Source organism: Microcebus murinus, chromosome 11 (assembly GCF_040939455.1).
Source record: "Microcebus murinus isolate Inina chromosome 11, M.murinus_Inina_mat1.0, whole genome shotgun sequence".
Classification (NCBI taxonomy): Eukaryota; Metazoa; Chordata; class Mammalia; order Primates; family Cheirogaleidae; genus Microcebus; species Microcebus murinus.
This window is the reverse complement of record NC_134114.1, coordinates 16,118,149-16,144,619: the sequence shown is the minus strand read 5'-3', so window position 1 is coordinate 16,144,619 and position 26,471 is coordinate 16,118,149. Positions and strand designations below refer to the sequence as shown.

At 33.2% G+C, this 26,471-nt stretch overlaps 1 long non-coding RNA gene across 3 annotated transcripts in view; it reads right to left on the bottom strand.

Moving 5' to 3' along the window:
• Positions 1-26,471, bottom strand: part of LOC105856619 (uncharacterized) — a 104,193-nt gene that overhangs the window by 37,314 nt on the left and 40,408 nt on the right. Inside the window, exon 3 of one of the 3 annotated variants that reach the window (XR_012921754.1) lies at positions 6,186-6,353. The exons of the other annotated variants lie outside the window; for them this stretch is intronic. This is a non-coding gene — a long non-coding RNA (uncharacterized LOC105856619). Of the gene's footprint in view, positions 1-6,185; positions 6,354-26,471 lie in introns of those variants that run through there. 3 annotated transcript variants of the gene reach the window in all.

Here is a 26,471-nt window from a genome sequence, read left to right as displayed (position 1 = left end):
TTTGGATTTTCTACATAAACACTTATGACCTCTATAAATAAAGACAGTTTTATTTCTTCTTTCCCAATCTGTATACTCTTTATTTTCCTTTTCTTTCCTTATTGCATTTGCCAAGTCTTTCATTATAACATTGAAAAGACTGACAAGAGGGGACACCCATACCTGTTGTCAATCTTAGAGGGGAAGAATCTAGTTTCCCAACATTCAGCATGATATTAGTTATAAATATTCTGGTAATGTTCTTTATTAACTTTAGGAAGTTCCCTCTAATCCTAGATCACTGAGAGTTTTTATCAATTTTATATGGGTGCTAATTTTTGTCAAATATTTTTTCTGCACCTCTTGATATGATGGATTATATTATATTAACTTTTGCATTTGAATCAGTCTTACATAGCTGCAATAATTCCACTTGGTTGTGGCAGATAGTTCTTATTATAAATGGATAGGTTTGATGTGCCAAAATACTCTTATGGATTTGTGCATCTATGTTCATGAAGGACACTAGACCATAGTTTTCTTTCTTTTAATACCTTTATTTGGTTTTGATATTGCGGAAATGTTACCCTCATAGAGTGAGTTAGAAAGTGCTTACCTCTGTTTCTATTTTCTGGAAGACATTGTAGATTGGTATAATTTCTTACATAAATATTTTGTATGATTCACCAGTTAAAGCACATGGTTATGGTTATTTCTTTATTGGGAAATTATTAATTATTGCTTCAATTTCTTTAACAAATAGGGATACTCAAATTAATATTTATAGTACAAAATTTTTAAAGAATGCTGCCTTTTTACCTTTTTCCATTATTTTTATTATTAGTTTTTAAAGCCCCTACTCTTCCACATTTCTTTCTCTTTGAGTGGCACTAGAGTGGACTAGGAAATTTTAGGATCTTGTTGAAGAGAAATAGGACCAAGTAAAGGTTGGGTGTAATAGTTTGTGGCTATCAGTTAATTAAGCATTTAGTGAGGTTATTATTGATGGGTACCCAAGGTAGAAATGATTTGCTTGATAACTCCAGCTGTTATGTGTAAACTCACTTGGCTTCCTAACACAAGTGAATGAGTAGTGAAAGTGAACCAAGATTTGACATATAGTCTGTGGAAAATTCTTCTCATCGTAAGATGTGCAAAATTAAAAGTGGAGGATTCAGTTTTCATTGTCACCTAGTCAAAACTAAAATTCTGCCTTGTCAGAAAGATGGAATAATATATAATATAGCACATAATATAATTGCTACATCATGTTTGTGAGACTAATGTAAAATTTAATTTATTAGAATATATATGATTGGGATATATATTTGCAACAAAAATATTTCAGTGACCACAAATTTGTGCCAAGTCATAAATTTCTCATCCCAACTAACAATACCAGATGTAAAGTTTTGCCTACAAAAACAATTTTATAAAATTGCTTTAATAAGAAGAGACTCTCAAAATATAAATTGTAAAATACCAAAAAAATGATTTTATAAAAAGAAAATTTATAAAGATCTTATTTTATTGATCAAATGTGTGATATTTGTCAATTTTTTAAAAAATTGTGCTGTGACTTTTTTTCATTAAAAAATCCTATTCCACAGAATTGTGTATTCATAATTTTGTATTTTTTCATACTTCAAGAAAGTTCATTAATTTTATAAATTATGTAAGATTCAGAGCACAAAATGTGGATACGTTCCTAATTCTGATAACGTTTATAATTTATGAAATGTATACATGATGAAAATCGTCTTTTTTATGTATTGAACCTTTTTCCATTGAGATACTTTTCTATAGTAATTCCTTCTGCAGTTGAGCCTCCTTTGACCAATAGCAATTATAATTATGCAAGCTAATTTTTGTTTGCATTGCAAAATATAATATATATATTCCATCTTTTTGTTGTTGTTGCAAATGATATGACTTTGTTCTTTTTCTTAATTTCAAACTATTAATGAGGCAGAAATGTTTTTGGTTACATGGATCACTTTTGTAATGCTTGAGTTACGGATATAAGTGTGTTCGTCACCCAAATAGTGTTCATTGTACTAGGGTTTTTGCCCATCCTACCTCCCTCCTCCATCCTGCTTGATTTCCAGTGATTTTACTTCCCTCTATGCATATCTGTGCTCATTCATCAGTTAGTTCCAATTTAGGAGCCAGTACATGTGGTGTTTGTTTTTTCATTCTTTCATACTTTACTTAGGATCATAGTCCTCAGTTCCATCCCAGTTCTTGCAAAAGGCATTAATTCATTCTTTATTATGGCTGAGTAGTACTCCATGATATACATATAGCACATTTTGTTACTCGACAAATGAACTGATGAGCATTTGTGTTGATTACACATCTTTGCAATTGTATATTGTGCTCTAATAAATATTTGAGTGCAAGTGTCTTTTTGATAAAATAACTTCTTTTGGGCAGATACCCACAAGTAGAATTGCTGGATCAAATGGTAGATCTACTTGTAGTTCTTTGAGGAATCTCCATACTGTTTTCCATGTAGGTTGTACTAATTTGCATTCCCACCAACAGTGTATAAGCACTCCTTTCTCTATGCATCCACCCAGCATCTATTGTTTTTGTACTTTTTAATAAAAGTCATTCTAACTAGGGTAAGATGATATCTCATTGTGCTTTTAATTTGCATTTCCCTGATGATTAGTGATATTGAGAATTTTTTTCAGATGTTTATTGTCCATTTGTCTATCTTCTTTTCAAAAACATCTGTTCATGTCTTTGTCCACTTTTTAATGGGGTTGTTTTATTCTTGCTGATTGAGTTCTTTATAGATTCTGGTTATTAGCCCTTTGTCAGATGTCTAGTTTGTGAATATTTTCTCCCATTCTAAGGGTTGTCTATTTGCTTTGTTGATTATTTTCTTAGCTGTGCAGAAGTGCAGAAGTTTTTTTAATTTAATCAAGTCCCATTTATTTGTTGTTGTTGTTTTTAATTGCCATCGAGGTCCTAGTCATAAATTCTTTGCCTAGGCTGATATCTAGAATAATTTTTCCTCCATTTTCTTCTAGAATTCTTATGTTTTCATGCCTCAAGTTTAAGTCTTTTAAACATTTTAAATTAATATTTGTGAGTGGTGAGAGATATGGATCCTGTTTCATTCTCCTACATATGTCTATTCATTTTACCAACACCATTTATTGAATAGGGATTCTTTTACCTGGTGTATGTTCTTGTTTGCTTTGTCAAAGATGAGTTGACTGTATGTGCATGGTTTTATAACTGGGCTTTCTGCACTGTGCCATTGGCCTATGTCTCTATTTTTGTGCCAATCGCATGCTGTTTTGGTTACTATAGCCTTGTAGTAAAGTTTAAAGTTTGATAATGTGATGCCTCCGGATTTGTTCTTTTTTGCTTAAGATTGCTTTGGCTATCTGGGCTCTTTTCTGTTTTCAAACAATGTACATAATTATTTTTTTCTAGATCTGTGAAATATGATGTTGGTATTTTGATAGGGATTGCACTGAATATGAAAATCACTGTAAGTAGCATGGATGTTTTAACAATGTTTATTCTACCAATCCAAGAGATGATATGTTTTTCCATTTTTTTGTGTCCTCTACAATTTCTTTCCTCGGTGCTTCATAGTTCACTTTGTAGAGATCTTTCACCCCCTTGGTTAGGTATATTCCTAGGTATTTATTTTCTTTGTAGCTATTGTGAATGCTATTGAGTCTTTGATTTGACTCTTAGCTTGACTATTATTGTTGTATATTGTTATATAGGAATGCTACTGATTTGTGTACATTTATTTTGTAACTTAAGACTTTGCTGAATTACTTATCAATTCTAATAGTCTCTTGGTGTTGTCTTTGGGGTTTTCTAGATATAAGACCATATTGTCAGTGAAAAGTGATAGTTTGAGCTCATCTTTCCTGGTTTGCATGTCCTTTATTTCTTCTCTTGTCTGATTGCTCTGGCTAGGACTTCTAGCATTATGTTGAAAAGAAGTGGTGACAGTGGTCACCTTTGTTTTGTTCCAGTTCTTAGCAGGAATGCTTCCAAGCTTTCCCCATTCAGTATGATGCTGGATGTGGGTTTGCCATATTTGGCTTTTAAAATGTTGAGATATATTCTATGAGTAGATCGTTAAGGATTTTTATCATGAAAGGGTGCTGGATTTGTAAAATGCTTTTTATGCATCCATTGAGATGATCATATGGTCTTTGTTATTGCTTCTGTTTATGTGGTGAATCAGATTTATTGATTTACACATGTTGAACCATCCTTACATCCCTGGAATGAAGCCCACTTGGTCATGTTGGATCATTTTTTTGATGTGCTACTGAATTCCGCAGAGAAAGAACAACAGCTGTGTAATGCCCCACCTGCTGGTCCCACCTGCAGGTCTAATAGAGCACCTGGTCCCTTACCCTGGTCCTGCCCAGCAACATGCCCACAGTCCCATATGCTGCCACAGATCTGCTTGCCACAAGCTTCCCCTAACACATGCCACCACTGTCCTCTGGATGTTCTATTTAATAAATAGTGCTGAGAAAATTGGATAGCCACATGCCGAGAAATCAAACAGGATCCCTTTCTCTTGCCACATACAAAAAATTAATAAATTAACTGTATTAACAAGTGGCAATTTTGGTAGTTATTTTAGAAATTTAAAGTTCCCATTTCTCATAGCTGGTTCAATTAGAGGCCCTTGTCCTAATGTAATATAATTACCAAATGGAATATGTCAGCCTCACCTAGATGTTGCTGCAGATAAAAATAAAGTAGTTTGAGAAAATTTTGTAGGTACTAAGAAATTTAAATATTACATGGAAATTAGGTGATATTATGGAATTTTTATTTTTAGGTGTTATATGTGGTTCATGAATTATGTGGGAGATTTTCTTTTATATAACATGCTAAAATATTTTGTGGCAAACTATTTTTAGAGGGCATAACAAAATAAATCATGTATAGATAAAAAGAGTATATGTGAAAATTTTTTAGTCTAGCTGGGGGATATATGCATGTTCATTATATTAATTTTCAACCTTTACATGAAAATTTTCAGAAAAAATGTTTAGGAAATTTTTTCACACAAAAGCTTTATAAAAACACCTACCAAACATATTGCCTTTTGGGTTAATAGTGTCTCTGAGCTGATTATGTTGAGATTCCTGCTGTTTACCAAAAATCATGTATTTTGATAGTTGAGGTTAAGAATCTAAAGCATATATTTGCAATATCCCACTAAATAGCTTTTCAAATTTATTCTCATATTCAGAAATCTGAAACTAGACATTGTATTACCTTTTATATTTAATGGTCTACATTATTTCTGAATAGATCCTTTGGGAAAAATCCACATACACACATATATAGGTATATATATTCATGAACACACATATATTTACAATTAAGCAACACTTTCTTCTAGAGTATTAAATGCAAGAGAAAGGGTTAAATAATAATCCTAGCTATTTTAGCCTTTTTGTGAAGGAAATAGTATTTTAGAAGCTTGAAAATGACAGAGTGCTATGCTGAAACATTCCATGAAATTCATGAATCACTACTTCTGTGCTTCCATAGTGTTATTAAAATTTTAAAAGGAGAGAAGGAAAAAGAAAAAAACAGTTTCCATCCCAGTCTGCAAAAAAGGATTAAACATGATGGCATTGACATTTGGACGTCCAAGCAGGAGAATGGAAGGCCTATCCAGAATTGACAGTATAGTGACTTATATTTAATTCAAAATTACTATTCTTGTTATCTCAAATTCCTGAGAAATTGGCAATCTGGTGTTGCAAATGCTGAATGTGAACAAGATTGTCTCACAAAAGCTAGTACCATATGAGTCCCATTTAAAATAGAAAGGTAATTTTCTTTTTTAGCTTGGATGATAAAATGTTCACTAATACTGACTTTGTTGGTGTTTGCAATGGCAGATAATTCTAAGAAAATAATCATATATAGAGTTTATATTTTTAGTCATATTTTTTCAATATGCATTTATCAAGAATAAATGATTTTATATACATAGAATTATATATGAACATACAAATATGTATATGTATATATAAATGTATATGTATATCTATGTATAAATATATACACACAAACACATATTTGTGTAGGTATATATAAATTAAATATTATATATCTATAATATATAATATATCTATGTATTTGCATATATAGATATTCACATATATATTGTGTGTTGTTAAAGCATATGTGTATTTTTTAATATTTATTTTCTCAGGTTTCAACTCAAAAGACCAGAAATCATTTTGAGTATTCAAAACAAATTTAAAACAGGGTATTGTTTCCAATTGTAATTTAGAGCTGAGAAATCATCAAGAAGGAATTCCGAGGTTAGTAGCAGCAGAAAGTCACTCCTCCTAGAGAGAATAAAATAACTGTCAGGGTTACTACTTTCAAAAACAAAACCAAGTCAGAGATAAAATTAGCAAATTCTGTTTAGTCATAAATTCACAGCTGGAAGGGAACAGACTGATGTCACTTTTGTTTCAGCAATTCAGGTCCTTGAGAAAGACACTTCTGAGTTGTAGGAGGTACCCACATATCTCAAATAGACACAGGAAGGACTCACAATTGTTAGCCCTTTTTAGTAAATTCACTAAAAAGGGAGGTCAGAGGCCTATGTTAAGTGTTGGCTAGAAAAACCAGTAAGCTCTTTTGACAGCCCTGAGCTTTACTAGACAGAAACTCAAAAGGAGTTGTCCTCCTTTTGAGGACAACTCCTCAAAAGTTGTCAGTGTTAGGCTGTGTCAGTGTTTAGCAGTGTTAGGCTGTGTCCTTAGGACACATAAAAAATCATGTTAAAGTTTAGTCAATTCTCTTAGAGCAGAGTTCTGGATGACTAGATCTCAGACATTCCCTAATGTCATCAAAGTTTCTCTGGTCCTATGAATTGCCCCAAAGCAGAAGATTCCAAGAATGTGATGGAAACTCTTGAACTAAAACAATATATATCTCAGTGGGAATTAGTGGAAATGAATCACCATGATCAAATAATCATCACTGCTTTGGAGATGTGTGTAAAAACCTAGTGTGTATAATTTCTAAGCAGAAAGCCTCAGTCATGACAGGGATTGAATTTCCCATCAGCTCAGTAAAATGTGGCCTTGGAATGAAAAGAAACTAGATTTAAAGAAATTTTAAAATACATTTCCCTTTATTTAGACCCAGGTTTGTGGCGATAAAAGACATTCTTTTATTAACATTTCACCAAAGACATCCTTTATTTAATAGCTGGTCATGTATATTTCCCCTGAGTAAAAAGGGTTTTCTTTCTTTGACACTAAACTTTTAAGGCATGTCAACAATACAGAGCTCTAATTAACTAACTGGCCTACATAAAAACCATTTATAGAGGTAGAGATTACTAAATCCAGGAATGAATGAATCATTTATGGTAGCTGAGTCTGAATTAACATCAAATGGTGATTCAAAACTCAAATTATATGCATTATCTGAAGTTTTAAAGTAATGTTTGACATTTGAAGGTCATGTAACAGAGAGTCTTCAAGAAATGAGACAGCTTTACATATATTTATATGAGATTGAAAGGACTGTATATTTTTTCTATAGGGGTTTAAAGTTTAAAAGATAGTGGAGATTGTTGTGTATTCAACTGCTTATTATTTGTGACTATTTCCTGCTTCATTACCTTTCTTTTGAAAAAGGTAATGAATGTAAAGTCTTCTGTCAAAATGCAGCTCCTGTTCCTATATTACTCATATCTGATTTCAGCATAAATGTCATGCATTATGCAATGTGAATTTTTCAACACAGCCGAACACAGACTATTTTCCTTATCTTTAATTTATTCATATTTGATAACCCAAAAGAAAATGTGCCTAACTGCATTTCTTAGTTTCATAGCCACTCATCCTCTCTACTTTTGTGATTTCAGCAAGATACATTCTGTAAAATATAGTTCATGTGTACATGATAGCATACAAAGATATCAAAAGAAAATAGTCAAAAGCTTTAAAAAATATCATATCAAAACATGGTACCCAGCACTATAATTTTTATTTAGAAACTTCCAACACAGGCACTATGGCAGCAACTTACTCAATAGAACTTCTTGTCTGATCCAAAATACTTATACCCATATCGTGAATTCACACACAAAAAAAAACTATAAAGAACTCTTCTCAAACAATTGTGTAACTGTTTGCAAATCTTTGTGAGAAATTTATTTTTAAGAAGGAAATTAGAATTCAATATTTAAGACATTTGAAAGGAGAAAGTCAATAAAGTGATAAAGATGAGATGGATAGTAAGAGGGAAGCGGTGACCCGGTGTCTTAGTAGGTTGAGCTTGTGCAGTGTTGCATAACAGCTATTGAAAAGGGCTTTTAAAAGGCTATTATTCTGTTCTAGTGGAAGTATTGAGAAACTATTTTTTTTTAACTGAAAGTTTTTAAGTCTCAATTTTTTCTTGTATGCCTGTTCCTTCCATTTCTCAACAGTGAAATGATACACTGTGAAGTTTTTGCTCTTGCTCAGCAGTTCTGTGATTGGAAATGGTCTACTTGATAAAAGCCAAACACCTACCCAGGCCTGTTTTAGTAAGAGAGCAGTAACCTTTCTCCCTGCTCAATGCACAGGAGTAGCATTATTTAGAGGGCATTCTGCACCATCTTTATAAGGGTGTAAAACCTCAAGAAAGAAGGTCTGAGCAGAATTTATTGCTTAATAGAAAGTGGAGGCGATCAGGAAATCCAAAATGCCAGCCAACATTGTTCAAACTTGCAGACGTATGATTGTAGGACGTTTATAAATAAAATGCAAGTTTGATCAAATTGTCAACATAAAAATTATAAAACAAAAATATCACAGACATTCACAAAAGATTGAATATATATCTGACATTCTTAGAAAAACATGGGGTTTCATACAATTTTCAAATAGGTCAATTATTTGGATATTAAGTTATACAGAACCTGAATTTTTAGGGAAACAGAAGTATTTTATGGCTTTTTATGAATTAGGATTTCCAGAGATATTAGGTAAGTCTTCCTAGCCTATGCAAATGCAAATAGTAAATGCCTGAGTTTGCAACATGTGGAGAATAATATATATATATATATATGTATATATATATAAAATGTTATATGCAAGTTAAGCTGAGATTTTAAAAAGTAAAGTAGGTTAAAAAATTAGCTTATTCATTGATCAGTTCCAGGAGTTTCCTGGTTGAATCTTTGGGGTTTTCTAGATATAATATCATATCATCCGCAAACAGTGAAAGTTTGATCTCTTCTGCCCCTATTTGGATACCTTTAATTCCACTTTCCTGTCTGATTGCTGTAGCCAGGACTTCCAGTACTATGTTGAATAGAAGTGGAGATAGTGGGCAGCCTTGTCTGGTTCCGGTTCTAAGTGGGAATGCTTTCAGTTTTTCCCCATTCAGTATGATGTTGGCTATGGGTCTGTCATAAATGGCTTGTATCATTTTTAGGTATGTCCCTTCTATGCCTATTTTCTTCAGTGTTTGTATCATGAAAGGGTGTTGAATTTTGTCAAAAGCTTTTTCTGCATCTATTGAGAGAATCATGTGGTCTTTGTTTTTGCTTCTGTTTATGTGGTGAATTGCATTTATAGATTTGCGTATGTTGAACCATCCCTGCATTCCTGGGATGAAGCCCACTTGGTCATGATGGATTATTTTTTGATAAGCGTCTGGATTCAGTTAGCTAAGATTTTGTTGAAAATTTTTGAATCTATATTCATTAGGGATATTGGTCTGTAGTTTTCTTTTTTTGTTGGATTCTTTCCTGGTTTTGGTATCAGAGTAATATTCGCTTCATAAAAGGTGTCAGGGAGGTTTCCGTATTACTAAGTGAAGTATCCCAAGAATGGACAAACAAGCACCAGATATATTCTCCAGCAAACTGGTATTAACTGAGTAGCACCTAAGTGGACACATAGGTACTACAGTAATAGGGTATTGGGGAGGGGGGGTGGGGGGGTGGGTATATACATACATAACGAGTGATAGGCGCACCATCTGAGCGATGGTCACGCTGGAGACTCAGACTTGTGGGAGGGGGGGGAAGGGCATTTATTGAAACTTTAAAATCTGTACCCCCATAATATGCCGAAATAAAAAAATAAAAAATAAAAAAAATTAGCATATTGTCCTAAAAATAAAGAACGTTTGCATGAATAATACTCTGAGGCCTATAGTTTCATTATCTAATTTTATAGGATTTATTATAGTGAATTTTTTATGCAATGATTAAATTTTGGATAAAAATCTGACAGCCCCTCTCATCCGTATCTTATTTGACCTCATCAGTATTCAAAAGTCTGACCATTTTTTTTCTTTTTCAAAATACATGCTTCTATGTTTTCATGAGTCGCCCCATGGTTTCATTCATGCAGGTCAGTGCACCTCTTTAGGTTCCTGAAATATCTCCTTCTCTATCTATCTAATAAAATTTTATGTTCTACAGTGATCTCCTATAGGCACATTTTCATTCTCATTCTATACATCTCCCTGTGTGAAGACAAGAATCTTCAGAGTTTAATGAACACAACTACGATCAAACCAGTTTCAAACACAGAAAAAAGGCAGCATAATTTTGTCTATTCCCATAACCTATGACATTCACCTACAACATCAACCACCACATCTACATATCTAACAAATGCATTTCCTTATTTTATCCTTTTCCTTTCTCCCCCACTCACCTTAAACTCATCAACTCTTATGGAGATGCCTGTAAAATTAACTTATGATACATTCCTTACACTGCTGTTACATTAGATTATGAAATGATAATCCAATCCTATCATTCTTCAAAGGCAGGTTTTTTTTTTAATGATATTGAGGGAAACTTTTTTTCCTAAAAAAAAAAAATATTCATTTTTTCCTTAGGTTTCTAGCAGTACTATTTAGTTCATTAAAATTTCAAAACGGAGAATTTCTGAAAACTTTTACATTTACCTTTCACATACTTCATTTTATTTATGTCTAAGAATGTCACTTAAAAAGTGACTGAAAGATTGAAGAAAATTGGAAAGAGAGGAGGGAAAATCATTGAAGTGGACATGGTTATAGTTGTAAAACATGGTGAAAGAAAGTTGGCAATTTCAGATAATTTGTCAGACTCAGAATTACAGATGAATATGAGTAATAATTAAAAATCAATCATTTATTTCATCATATTATGGAGGTACAAATATTGTTAGGGTTATAAATATTGCCCCTGTCCCCCCTCCCTCCCCCCGATGTGTCCAATCCTCCGGTGGTGTGCATCACACACGTTATGGAAGCATACACCGCTTTCCTCCTCCCCCCTACCACCTGCCCACCACCCGATAAAAAGTTTTGTTTTGATTTTTTTTTTTTTTGACATTTTGGTTACATTGATATATTACAGCAGAAATGATATATGCCATTTCTAGGACTAGTGTTTAAGAAGACTGGCAGTTTCTGCTTCTCTTAGAAGGCTCCCTCAGAGGAAAGCCAGCCATTATGGAAGAGGTCAGTCTACCCTGAGGCTGCCATGCTGTGAGAAAGCCCAAGCAAGCCATACGGAGAGGCCATGCAGAGAGAAAATGATGCCAGCCATTTCCTGGCTATAGTGATTTCAGTAGTGTCCCCCTCAAATGCATGTCTACCTGCAACCTCAGAGGGTGACTTCATTTGGAAATAGAGTCTTTGCAGAAGTAATCAGTTAAGATGAAGTCATACTGGATTAGGATGAGCCCTAAACCTAATGACTGTTGTCCTTATAAAAAGAGAAGAGGACGCAGAGACACAGAGACACAGGGAAGAAAGCCATGTGAAGACAGAAGCAGAGATTAGAGTGATATAGCTACAAGCCAAGGACTGCCAAGAATTGCTGGGAGCCACAAGAAGCTAGGAAGACACAAGGAAGATTTCAGAGGGAATGCTCTGCTGATACCATGATTTTAGATATCTAAATTCCAGGATTGTGAGAGAATAAATTTATGTTGTTTTCAGCTACTCACCCTGTGGTAATTTGTTATAGCAGTCCTAGGAGACTGACACACTGTTCCAGCAGTCTCAACGCAGGCTCCAGAGGTGTGAATAAAGGAGCAACCTTGGATATTTCAGCTGCAGCAAACACCATGTAGAGAATAACTAAGGCTAGACATATGACCCCAGTTGACCTGCTCCAGACATCTCCAGCCAAATGGAGCCACCCAGCCAGCTGAGGCCCCCATTCATGAAGGAGCAGAAACAAATTGTTCGCGCTGTGTCCTTCAAATTCCTGACTCATAGAAGCACGAGCGTGATAAAAGGTTCATTGTTTTATATCATTAAATTTTTTTCAAATTTCATTGTAAATTGACAATTTATAATTATATGTATTAATGGAGTACAAAGTGATATTATGATTTATGAATACAATGTGGAATGATTAAATTAAGCTAATTAACATAAAAAAGCAATCATTGTAATTTAATACTATAACAGAAAAAGTTACAGATACAGAGCAAGCATTTGACAAAATATAGTGCCAATTTTTTTTACAACCTTGTCAAAATTCACACAGCCAGTCTGTAGGTTCAACTCTAACTGTAAAAGTTTTTATTTCTGAAAAAAAAGGGGAATTAAATAATTTTCTTAGAAAGAAGTATGATTTCTCCTTTGTTAGAAATTGCATAATTATTTTCAACCTTGGCTGCTCAATAGTAACAAATGGAGAGTTTTCAAAAATACACACACTAATCCCCACTCCAGACAAAATAAATCAGAAACTCTGGAAGAAATTATTTTGTGGGATTGTTCAATTCACATTATCTGATGCATTCTTTTAATTATTCTAATAATTTTTTAAAATTTTATGTTGGCATTTACTTTGAGCACAGGTTTAATTTAAAAGCAGATCTTAGTCACTCTTGACAGTTTCTCTTCTTAGTTTCTCTTCCCAGTTCCTCAATGGGGTTGGTTGATCTAGACATCTGCCTTATACAGCCACCTCCTTCTGAAACATACAAATATAACCTACTTGACTCATCCCACTGGATCCCACATCTGCATGGCCTATGCAAATATGTCACATACCACCTCTTAGTCACAGCATAAACTCATAGAACACATGCCTGCCTACTGTAAACCTACTGGTTGGAAACCCACCTAGGTAATACCCTATGTCCCAGTAAAGGCTTCAGCCCACAAATTGCTCTTTCTCTCTCTTTTGTTCCTCCCATACTGGTTGAGTGAGCATGTCCTAAGTGGCTGCCCATTTTCTGTTGGCCCTGTGAGGTGTGCTGCTCTTTTCTGTCTTAAGTCTATGAGTAATAAAATGCTTTTGTTATTTTATGTGTTTATGTATTTTTGTTAAGTTGCCTTCTCTGTGTCTCAATCAACATTTGAACTTAACTTTCCTCCTTGTCCAGGATCTTCTAGAGATTGGCTATCTTAGCAAGAACAAACTGGACACAGGTCAGATGAAAGTCACAAAACTGACAGTATAAAAGTGTTTTTTTGTGAGATGGACACCTGGTCATAAGTTGGACCCTTGGGCATTAGGATGTCCACTGGGAAAAAGAGGTGTCCCATGAAAAACCCATTGCAAATATCTATGACCACATTCCCTGGAGCCCTGGCAGGACAGGGATATAGTTTATAGTCATTGTCCAGTGAGAAACCTCAAGGCCAAATTAGAGACAAATTACCATTATATTTAGGCTATTTGTATTTAGTAGGTGTATCAAAGAAGTGTTGCTAAATTTTTATTCCATCATATTAGGTATCAAACAATATGATTCATCCTATTAATAATAATAATTTTAATCACTTGATAAAGGTGTTAACTGCCAGGAATCTCCATTATAAAATTATAATTTTTGTTTTATAATTAAAAAGTACTTTATGGGAAGGTATTGTTTGATTCTTTAAATATAAAATAAAAGTGTTAGTATTTAAGGACACATGCAAGAATATGTATCTTATTATTCTTTATGGTAAGCAAATAAAACAATTGAATATACATTTATAGGAAAGTAACTGCATAAATTATGCTACATATGCAGAATTTAACAACATCCATGCATTTAAATATTGAATTCTATGACATTGATTTATAAGGCTATTCATAAAGTATTGGATAACATAAAAATTTGAGAAAAACAAAATGCATTAAAGTTATTATACTAGAATTTTTTGTAAAGCAAAATATGTATATGTTTCATAAAAATTAAATACACCCTACGTATGATTTCTTATTAAGTGTACATTTATTACTGAGGTAAAGAGTTATGAGGGGAAGGAATCATTTCAGGAACAGAAGGAAATTAGGGTGGAGAAAGAAGTCAAAGAAGAAAAAAACTACATAAAAACTAATTAGAAATAATTATGTTTGTGCAAATATATTAAATTATGTGAGTGATATGCATATAAAAAATTGAATAAAATATTATGAAATAAATTATATTAGAGGCTCCTATTACAAACACATATCTAGACATTTAATTGATACATGAGTTGACCATTTAAATGAAAATTGCATATTTATAGATGTGTGTGCGTATTTCTAGCCTGTTTCATTAATGCCAATATATTATGTTTTCACATTATTGATAAAGTGTGGTAAAGACACCCATACAAAATCTTTTAATAAAAACTGTGAGAAAATATGTAAATTACAAATATATAAGTGGAAAATTATCAATTTAAATTGAATTATAAAATAGGATCATACTTGAGCTAAAGAGCAGTTGGGAAGTAATTACCTATAAATTTTCATGTAACTTTTCTCACAATGTAGATTGGATTAGAGCAATTAACTCAACAGATGACTTTATTTTAAAATGACTCTTTAGACTTAACTGGAAGGTATATTAATCTTATCTATAAAATCTATACAGTAAACTTAAAAAAGTCATAAAAGTGATATTTCACTCACAGTAATAATACCTTTCTAGATATGAATGTATGCATCTACTATAAAATATTCTAGGTACTGATACACTATAACATATTCTCTCTTCTTTTTTATAAAATAGGTTCTAATTAGAATTCAATGAGATTTTTGTTCCTTAAAGTGGCATTAACCTTTATAGTCTCTGGGATTTATCTCATTTTAATCAGTTAATCATAATTAGTGCATTTCTTTTTTAATAAAAAGGGATTATCTTAGGTAAATAGTATGTGATATCTGGAAAATCAAATATATTGCAATAGAGAATCTCATAAAATTAAAATGCAGTTGGTCAAATACGTGAAGTTAATTTTAATGGTCCTGTGAGTAAAAGACAACTAGGAATGTTGGTTCTGGTAATTGAGGCAACCAAAAAATGTATCTGACATTTTGATCCAACTGTGATTATACAGAAATAAAGGAAAATCCATTATTCTTTTTTTTTTTTTTTTTTTGAGACAGTCTCACTCCATTTCCAGTGCTAGAGTGCCGTGGCATCAGCCTAGCTCACAGCAACCTCAAATTCCTGGGTTCAAGCGATCCTCCTGCCTCAGCCTCCCGAGTAGCTGGACCTACAGGCATGCACCACCATGCCCAGCCAATTCTTTCTATATATTTTTAGTTGGCCAATTAATTTCTTTCTATTTTTAGTAGAGACGCAGTATCGCTCTTGCTCAGGCTGGTTTCGAACTCTTGACCTTGAACAATCCTCCCGCCTCGGCTTCCCAGAGTGCTAGGATTACAGGCGTGAGCCACCATGTCTGGCCCATTATTCATTTGTTATGTTTAAAATTTTCCAAATGTATAAGACAGTATTATATAAAAACACTAGTGCTAGGCTTATTTTATGTACAGTGAATTTTCTTGTGTTTTAAAATTGGAGACGGACACTAGAGAAGGAAAGTTCAGAGCTTTATTGTTTTGGGAAAAGTGGTTACAATTTTGAAAGTCTTCAATATCCAGAAAGGTGTATGAAACTGCAGCTGAGTGGGAGCTGGGTACACAGCAAAGAGTGCATAGCCTGTCCCAGGGCATTAAAATTCAATGTAAAGAAAAGGAAAAATGTTCTGGTCAAACAAAGTATGTCACCAGGAAAAAACTGCTTAGCAGTCTCTCCAGTTTGTTAACTTCTGCCTAGTAACAAAATATTAATAATGGTTAATTGCTAGTTTTAAAAAAACTTCTCATTCTGTTGCTCTATTCATATGATCTTTTGCATATTTGAGAGACTTCAATGTTTATTTGCAATATTTTTCACATTGATATTATTCAGTGTGTCATCCTAATGTTAAAAAAAATCATGTGTCAGGTCTGTTCAACAGAAATAATCAGGAGTCGATTAATATGTTCATATAAGAAATATGTTTTGCCTCTGCTTCTGGCTGAGATGCAATAACAGGAAGAAGATGTTCCCTCCTCCAACCTTAAAGAACAATAACAAAAATAAAAAAATGTAAGAAATCAAAAAATTTAGATGGCATTGAAGCTGGGAACCAATTGAGTTAATTAATCTCTTCTGCTCCAATTTACTGCCATCAGAGATTTTCCAGGATGCAGTGAAGGGATTAGAAAGCCAGGTGAAATCTGATACATTCTCTGAGCTGAGGAGAAGTGAGATTCTGGGAGAACAATGAGCCTGAAGTTTATAGGAGAAAATATTGGCAAGTTACACAGAGAGAGAACTCTGAAGATCTGCAGAGAGTGTAGCTCATTTATTCAGATGAGTAATGATTGGCACATGTGGGGAAAAAAGAACCATACAAAATATTTGAGATTACAGCACTTGGAATAGTACCTGTTCCCATTAGACACTCCAGAAAATTTATGATTTACAAGGGTTGGGCGCAGAACACAAAAGGAGGAACACAAAAGGGGGATCTTTACACTGAGATTGTATTCAGTCCAGATTAATAAATCTTAAAAGCAAGATCTAAAAAAATCAGGCAAGAGAAAGAAATAAAGGCCATCTAAATCAGGAAAGAGGAGGTCAAACTATCGCTTTTTGATGCTGATATGATCTTGTATCTAGAAAACCCTGAAGTCTCCACCAAGAGACTCCTGGAATTGATAAGTAAATTCATCAAAGTCCCAGGTTACAAAATCAATGTACACAAATCAGTAGCATTTCTATATACCAATACCAGTCAAGCTGAGAGTCAAATCAAGGACTCAATACTATTCACAATAGCTACACACACAAAAAAAAAAATTTAAAAATACATAGGAATATACTCAACCAAGAAGGTAAAAGATCTCTACAAGGAGAACTAAGGAGAACTATAAAACACTGAAGAAAGAAATCACAGATAACACAAAAGGAAAAACATATCATGCTCATGGATCAGTAGTATCATCATTGTTAAAAAGTACATACTACCCAAAGTGATTTAATGATTCAGTGCAATTCTCATCAAAACACCAATATCATACTTCACATACCTAGGAAAAATATAGCTCTACACTTCATTTGTAATCATAAAGGAGCCTGAATAGCCAAAGCAATCTTAAGTAAAAAGAACAAATCTGGAGGTATCATATTTCCAGACTTCAAACTATACTACAAGGCTATAGTAACTAAAACAACATGGTATAAGCACAAAAATAGAGACATGGAACAATGAAACAAAACAGAGAACCCAGAAATAAAACCATCTACATACATCAAACTTATCTTCCACAAAGCAGACAATAACATACACTGCTGTGGAAAAGAGGCCCTATAAATAAATGGTTCTAGGAATACTGGGTAGCCACAGGCAGAAGTATGAAACAGGACTCCTATTTCTCAACACTCACAAAAATTAATTCAACTTGGATAAAAGACTTAAATTTAAGGCATGACACCATAAGGATTCTAGAAGAAAATTTTGGAAAAACTCTTCTAGATACCAGCCTAAGCAAAGAATTTATAACTAAGATCCAAAGGCAATTACAGCAACAATAAAAACAAACAAATGGGATTGATTAAATTAAGCATCTTCTGCACAGCTAAGGAAATAATCAACAGACCAAAGAAACAACCTACAGAATGGGAGAAAATATTCACAAACTATACATCTGATACAGGGCTAATATCCAGAATCTACAGAGAACTCAAACAAATCCGAAAACAAACAAACAAAAAACAACTGCATTAAACAGTGTGCAAAAGACATGAATGGAAGTTTTTCAAAAGGAGATTAGCCAAATGGCCAAAAACACATGAAAAATGATCAATGTGACTAATTAGCAGAGAAATACAAATTAAATTTACAATGAGATGCCACCTTGCCCTGTTAGAATGGCTTTTATTAAAATGTCCAAAAACAATAGATGCTTTTATGTGTGCAGAGAGAAAGGATGCGTGTAGACTGATGGTGGGACTGCAAATTAGTACATACTCTATGGAAAATAGTATGGATAGTCCTCAAAGAACTAAAAGTAGACCAATCATTAAATCCAGCAATCTGACTACTCGGTATCTACCCTAAGAAAAATAAGTCATTTTATCAAAAAGACACCTGCACTCACATGTTTACTGCAGCACAATTCACAACTGCAAAGATGTGGAATCAACCCAAATACCCATCAAATCATTAGTGGATTAACAAATGTGGGATATGAGTACTACTCAGCATAAAAAGGATGAATTAATGCCTTTTGCAGCAATCTAGATGATTAGCAATCTAGATGAAATAGATGATTGTAGCTTAGACTAAAGTTGTAATGATACAAAGACTACTAGGTTGAGGGAAACTGTATTTCAGAAATGGAAATAACAGTACAAGGTGGAGCCTGGGTTTGAGTACAATTGAGATAGTGTCTTTTTAAATGCATTTCTCTATTTCAAATGTATTCAATATTCCATGTGTCAACTACATAATCTTAATATAGACTTAACACAATCTACACAATAGACTTCAATACAATGTTTTTATTATATTTCAACCTTATCCTTACTGGTCTACCAGTTTTAAAACTAACCTACAAAATGTATTCTCCATCTACTAAACCTTTCCTGTTTGATACCATTCAGTACTTCAAAAATGATACATTGCTATATTGCATACAAACTTTTCCCCATCATGCACCATTTCCACAACCTTAATTTTCCAAAGAGATACTAATTGTCATATTTTATGTATAAATTTTTCTTTGCCTTTGGATATTCCTGTAGACTCCTTCTTTTTTCCTTATTTATCTTGTCAGACAAGCATATTCCCATTAGAGCATTCAAAAAATAGTTATTACCTCTTTAGAGAACTATTACTTGAATTTTCTAAAAAACACTAAGCTCTCTTTACCTTGCACTAATTCTGTATTTTGTAAATGCTTATACTATACTTCAAATGTCTATGTACTATTTTTATTTGATTACATGCCTACTTCTCAAGCAAGCAAACAAAAAGTAATACCCTTTTTGCATATTATTGGTGTGTTTCTATTTCTAGAATATGTTCTTGTTACATGGCAGATGCTCCTGAAATGGTTTATTTCTTGTGGAACCTGAAGTACCTTATATGTGTTTGAAAAAAATCAGTGTTTCATAAGGTTATATTTTAAAATGTAATGTCTGAATTAATGTTACAATATTAACCTTCTAAGTTTATAGATGAATATCATTTACTTTGCAAGTTTCATATACGCAAGAATGCACATATTCTCAAGGAGTTTAATTTATTCTTTAGACTCTGATAATAATTCAGTGAGATTAAATTCTCCAACATCATGTATTAGTAGACACTGTTAAAATTTTTCTAGAAATTTAAAAAATAAAATAGTTAAAATTGCAAAAGCATAGTTGAAGCCATTGGATTTCTTTGCTATATTGACTTTATACATACAGAAAATCAAACTTACTTGCCATTTACAACTGATAATTCTGCATCTGTTAGCTCTGAAGAAAGTAAAGGCTTTTATAGTATGCAATAGAAATTCATCCAGACACATGTAATAACATTTGCTTTGCTTGCTTATTAGATTAGCACTCAGTGGAAATGCAGTACTGGTTATATACCTACATTAAAATTTTGTGTCAGTAATATTCATTACATAATTTTTAATACCATGGGTGGAATATTGAAAGCATTCTTCAATGTCCATTTTATAGTTTGAATAATCCATCAGAAAAATGTGAAGTTGTCATGTTTTCAGTTCTATTTTATTCAAACAAATGTGTCTTTGTTTACTGGTGTGGTTACACTTATGCAATATAGTGCTACAAAGGACAAAATTTGTCTTAACTCTAATTCCCTACTATTAAGCATTGATATAAGGGAAAAACATGATAAAGAAAAACTTTCCAACAATTTTGCAGCCCCAGACACCAACTATGGATCTCTTCACAGACGTAAAAAATCAATGCTCTAAAATAGGCACTTCTGTTTACATTGTCCTATAAACTATAGAATTGATTTAAAAGTTTAACTCTGTACGGTATAGATCTATGGACTGCAAATGAAATCATTTGCTATGTAGGGGTAGGAAAAGAGATGCAAAACATTTTTGGCTTTGCTGGTTTGTTGATTTTTATTTTACTTTTGACATATCATATATTTGGAATTGCATAACTTGCCTTTTTCATTGACAACCACTTACTAAATATTTACTTTATCTTGAAATTATAAATTCCATAGACTAAAAGAAACACTGAATCATTTTCCGTGACTTCCTTCTCTACCAATGAATTGCTTCTGTAGTATTACTGAATGATTTGAACATTAAGCCCCATTTTAGGTTTTACCCTAGTAACCCATTATCATGTTCCAAACTCTCTCAAAATATAAGAAACTGAAATAATTATTCTGAAGTTGTAATATAGTCATTTTAAGTACTTATTATCCTTAGTTAGACTAAAGGTATTGTTAGACTGTGACTATGGTCACAGTCTAGAATGGACATTCATGTTCATTAAATTACTATGTATTTTGCGGTTTTGTTTTAGTTTTTATTTGCTATGGCTTTTGTTGCTATGCTTGTGTTCATATGTACAGATTTAAAGTTGTTTGGTTACATTAAATAAACTTGCTAAAAATTAGACAGTAACCACATTTTTAAAAATTCTTGTATTTTTAAAAGGTCTTTTTGTTTCTCCTCTAATCCCTTTTGTGAACAATGCATATGGAATTGTAAGAGGATCATAATGTCCAGAGAACCCTTTCTGTCATGTTTTCCCCCTTTTCAAAATATATATGTGACATTATTATTAAAACTTTGCATTGTTAGAGAAAAACACTTTAAAATAGGTAATTCCAGTTCAGAATTACACTTGCTATTCAAAATTAGTTTTTGCCAATTTTTTTAAATGGCGATTACAAACAACAGTATCTTTCAATATACTGAAATATATTTCTAATATATATATAAATATATATATTCCTAATATATATCTTAGAAATTCATATATTCTAAGATATGTTTTAGTTTATGATAGAGCTTTGATTGCATTAATAAAACTAATCATCGTATTCTTAAAGAAATATTGAGCTTTAAAAAAGTGTATTTTTATATGTCAACCAAAAGCACTTTGATACCATACAGACCTACAACTGGAGATAATTTTATAAAACATATTTACATTAGGATAATAGAAAGTTTGCTCATGATTCTCTTGACATCATAAATATGGCTAGTTGTGTCTAAATATTGTGTGCAGGTCTATTTCCACAGGGTCAGAAATACATTATGCAATGTAGATAACTGGTGCTGGGACTTTTTGTTCCAAGACAGTGGAGGCAAGGCAGGCTGGCTTCTCTCCTCCCTCAGAAAATGGATAACAAATGTACAGCAATGAGATCTATGCTGGCACCAATCCAGAGTGCAAGCATCAGAATGATACAGTTCTCAGGGCCACAAAAAAGGGGAAAAGCTCTGAGGAGACAGTAGGAGTATCAGACTTCCACATCCACAAACAACACCTTCCCCCCTCCCTGCCCGCCATCCTGCCCACAAAGCATGCAGAAAACCTGCCCCCAACTCAGGGTTTCTAACCTGAAAAGAATGAAATTGAGGTACACAACCAGCTTCCCACCTTTTTGAGTTCCCTGGCGGGAGGCTTGTCCTTCTCTGAACCCATGAGAAGCAAAGTTTTTTGACATCCTAAAGGGAGAAATATCCTAGAGGACAGGTAGTGTTTAATAAGGGAGGCAGGACTACCATCCCCAGTGCTGGAAATTCTACTCTGTAACTTAGCCAAAGGAGACACCAAATCAGAGTGGTTGTTTAGTAGCAGTGCACTGTAGGAGATATGTTCCCAAGGTCCCCTGGGCAAGAACTCCTAGCCAGTCTTCCTACACTGCCAGGATGATCTCTTTGGACCTCACCTGTTTGGGATAGACAGTTCTCTATTTATAAGAACTGAGGTGAATGTGGGCTTAAGGTACTACTTAGAGCCAAAAAGGAAGAAATAGGGTAGCAGTGAAGTTTCACCAAGCAAATATAGTTAATAAAAAAGAAAACAAGCCAGACAGAGAAAACTGAAATAAATAATTAATCCTTCAATGCAAAGACATATATGTATACTTACAAGACACAACAGCAGATAGGGAATCATGGCCTCCCTAAAAGAACAAAACAAAAATCCACTGATTAGGCCGGGCGCGGTGGCTCAAGCCTGTAATCCTAGCTCTCTGGGAGGCCGAGGCGGGCGGATTGCTTGAGGTCAGGAGTTCGAAACCAGCCTGAGCAAGAGCGAGACCCCGTCTCTACTATAAATAGAAAGAAATTAATTGGCCAACTAATATATACAAAAAATTAGCCGGGCATGGTGGCGAATGCCTGTAGTCCCAGCTACTTGGGAGGCTGAGGCAGGAGGATTGCTTGAGCCAGGAGTTTGAGGTTGCTATGAGCTAGGCTGACGCCACGGCACTCACTCTAGCCTGGGCAACAAAGTGAGACTCTGTCTAAAAAAAAAAAAAAAAAAAAAATCCACTGATTGACTCTAATAAGATGGCGATTTGTTAGCTCTCTCGCCAAGAATTCATAATAGCAGTTTTAAGAAAACTCATTTATCTGTAAGATAACACAGAAAACCAATTCGGAAATTTATCAGAGAAATTTAACAGAGAGATTGAGTTAATTTTAAAAAATTAAATAAAATTCTTGGAAATGAGAAATACATTCATTGATCTGAGAAGCATTTTAGAGGCTCATAACAGCAGAAAAGAACCAAGTGGAGGAAAGAATTAGTGAACTTGAAGACCAGCTATTCAAAAATGCACAATTGGAGAAGAAAAAAGAAAAAAAAATGTAAAGGAATGGAGACAGCCTACAAGATATAGAAAATCACCTCAAAAGATCAAATCTAAGAATTATTGGTATTCAAGATAGAGCAGGGCAAGAGCAAGGAGTAGAAAGCTTATTCAAAGAAATAATAACAGAAAACTTTCCAAAACCTGAGAAAGATATAAATATCCAGGTACGGGAATGTCTTAAAACACCTTACAGATTCTACCCAAATAAAACTGTACCAAGGCATATGATAGTCAAGGATAGGGAGAAAATAACATCATCTGGCAACAGAGCTCTCAATGGAAATTATACAGGACAGGAGTTCGAGATCAGCCTGGGTAACACAGTGAGACCAGACCCAGTCTCTACAAAAAATTTAAAAATAAGCCAGGCATAGTGGCTCACACCTGTAATCCTAGCACTCTGGGAGACTTTGGGAGGCCAAGGAAGAATTGCTTGAGGCCAGGAGCTCAAGATCAACCTGAGCAAAAGTAACAGACACCCTGTCTCTACTAAAAATATAAAAATTAGCCAGGTGTCATGGTGCACACCTGTAGTCCCAGCTACTCCAGAGGCTGTGCTGAAAACCTTCTGCACAGCAAAGAAAACAATCCAAAGAGTGAAGACACAGCACTCAGAATGGGATAAAATAATCACAATGTATACATATGACAAAGGATTAATAACCAGAATATACAATGACATCAAATAACTCAATTACAAAAAGAAATCTGATTACAAAATGAGCAAAAATTTGAACAAATATTTCTCAAAAGACATAGCAATGAACATGTACATTAAAAAATGCTCATCAGAAAAATTCAAATAAAAAAAACAATGAGATATCATCACACCCCAGTTAAAACGGCATATGTTCAAAAAGACAAGCAGTAACAGATGCTGACAATGATGTGTAGCAAAGGGAACCCTTGTACATTGTTGGTTGAAATGTAACTTAGTACATCCAGCATAGAGAAGGATATGGAGTCTCCTTAAGAAAGATAAAAACTAAAAATAGAACTTTCTTATGATACAGCAACTCCACTACTGGGTATATATCCAAAAGCAAGAGTATCAATGTATTAAAGAGATATCTGCACTCCTATGTTTATTGTAGCATATTCACAATAACCAGAATATGGAACCAACCTAAGTGCCCATCAATAAAGCAATAAATAAAATAAATTTGGTATATATACACAATTTAACATTATACAGTAAATCTTATCATTTGTAGCAAGATTGCAATCTACAATCTGGAACCAGAAAGGCCATTATGTTAATCGAAATAAGCCAAGCAAAGAAACACAAATATCTCATGTTCTTACTCATATGTGGAAGATAAAAAATTACATCTCATGAAGATAGGTAATAGATTGGTTGTGACAAGAGGCCGAGAAGGAGAAGGGGGAAAAGAGAAAATAAAGGATATAAATCTATTTACCACCATTTAACTGTACACTTAAAATGGTAATGACAGTAAATTATATATGTATATTTTACCTCAATAAAAAATTTTTTAAATAACAAAAAATTGATCAACAAGAAATAAGTGGGTCACACATTGTGGCTCATGCCTGTAATCCCAGCACTTTAGAAGGCCAATGTGAGAACATCGCTTGAGGCCAAAAGTTTGAGACTAGCCTAAGCAACATAGCAAGACTCTGTCTCTACATAATTTTTAAAAATTTAGCCAGGTGTGGTGGCAAGTACCTGCAGTCCTAGCTTCTTGGGAGACTGAGGTAGGAGGCTCACTTGAGTCCAGGAGTTCTAGATTGAACTGAACTATTAATATGATTACACAACTGTATTTAGCTTGGGAAACAGATCCTGTCTATAAAAATAAAACAAAAATTAAGAAGAAGACATGAATAATAAATTAGGTAAAACAAAGAGTAAATTTTAATTGATACTGATTATATTGATAGTAATAATAATATATATTATATACCTATATATTGTCAATATGTACAATAATACTAGCATATAAATCAGGAGGGAGTGAATGGTTCCAAATTTCTTTCATGGTTGTCAAGAACATAAAAGTAGTAAAAGTCATGAACGTGAAAAGTGAGGATGTACAGAAAGTATCCAGCCATGTAATATGAAGAGTACTAGTAACAATGGCTGGATACTTTTTGGACAGCCCTCATACATGTTATAATCTCTAAAATAACTTCAAAAGGAATAGTAAACATTTTAAAACTCTCAAGCTAATGAAGGATAAAATGGAATAATTAAAATACTCAGCTATTCTAAAAGAAAGTAAGAAAAGGAACATGAAAATGACATGAAAAGGGAACATCCAACAGATAAAAAATCTTAAAGAACTTAAGATGATTTTAGACTACATATTAGTACTTATGTTAAATGCATATGGACCAAATTTCATAGATACTTTTTCAAAGTGATAAAACACATATATATAGAAGGCAGAGAAATATTGAAAATTATAAAAGAGAAAAAGAATACCTGACAACTAAGAATACTGTACCCAGTAAATTTATCATATACATATGAGAGCGAAATTAAGACATTTCCAGCTAAACTAAAGCTGAAGGAATTCATTACCACAATACTTACCCTCCCAAATAATGTTAAAAGCTTCCTTCAAGTTGAAGTGAAAGGATGCCAGATAACAAGTAACACAAAAGTATAAGAAAATATAAAGTTCCCCAGTAAAGGTAAATATAGAGAGAACTATAAAACTTATATTGTTATAATTTTAGCTTATGACTGAACCTTTAATAATTGTATAAATTTTAAAAGATGAAAGCATAAAAATAACCATAAATCCATATTAATGGGTATATAATATATAAAGTTGTAATTTATGACATCAATAACTTAAAGTGGGGGAGAGCAGAGATAAAAAGGAGTCTTTGCATGCAATGAAAATTAAGTTGCTGTCAGTTTAAAATGGACTGTTATAGCTTTAGAATGTTTTGTGTAATCCTCATGACTAACAACTACAAAGAAAATATTTATAGAATACACACAAAAGGAAATAGAAGGAAATACAAATTTGGCACTACAAAAGAGTCACTTTATATGTGAATACACAGATAAGTTGAAAGGAAAATAATGAAAAAATATTCCATGCAAATTGTAATTAATAGAGCACAGTGGTGACTATACTAAATAGAGACAATCAAAGAAACCCAGTGTTAGTTCTTCAAAAATATTAAAAACTTTGAGAAATCTTTTGCTAGATTGATAAGAAAAAAACTTTAAAAAGAGAGAACACTCACTAAACCAGACCACATAACTTTGCCTTTCTAAGATCACACTACTAGTGAAGTTCTTTCTTCTTTTTTTTTTTTCTTTTTCTTTATGGATTTTTTTTTATATTTCAGAATATTATGGGGGTACGAAC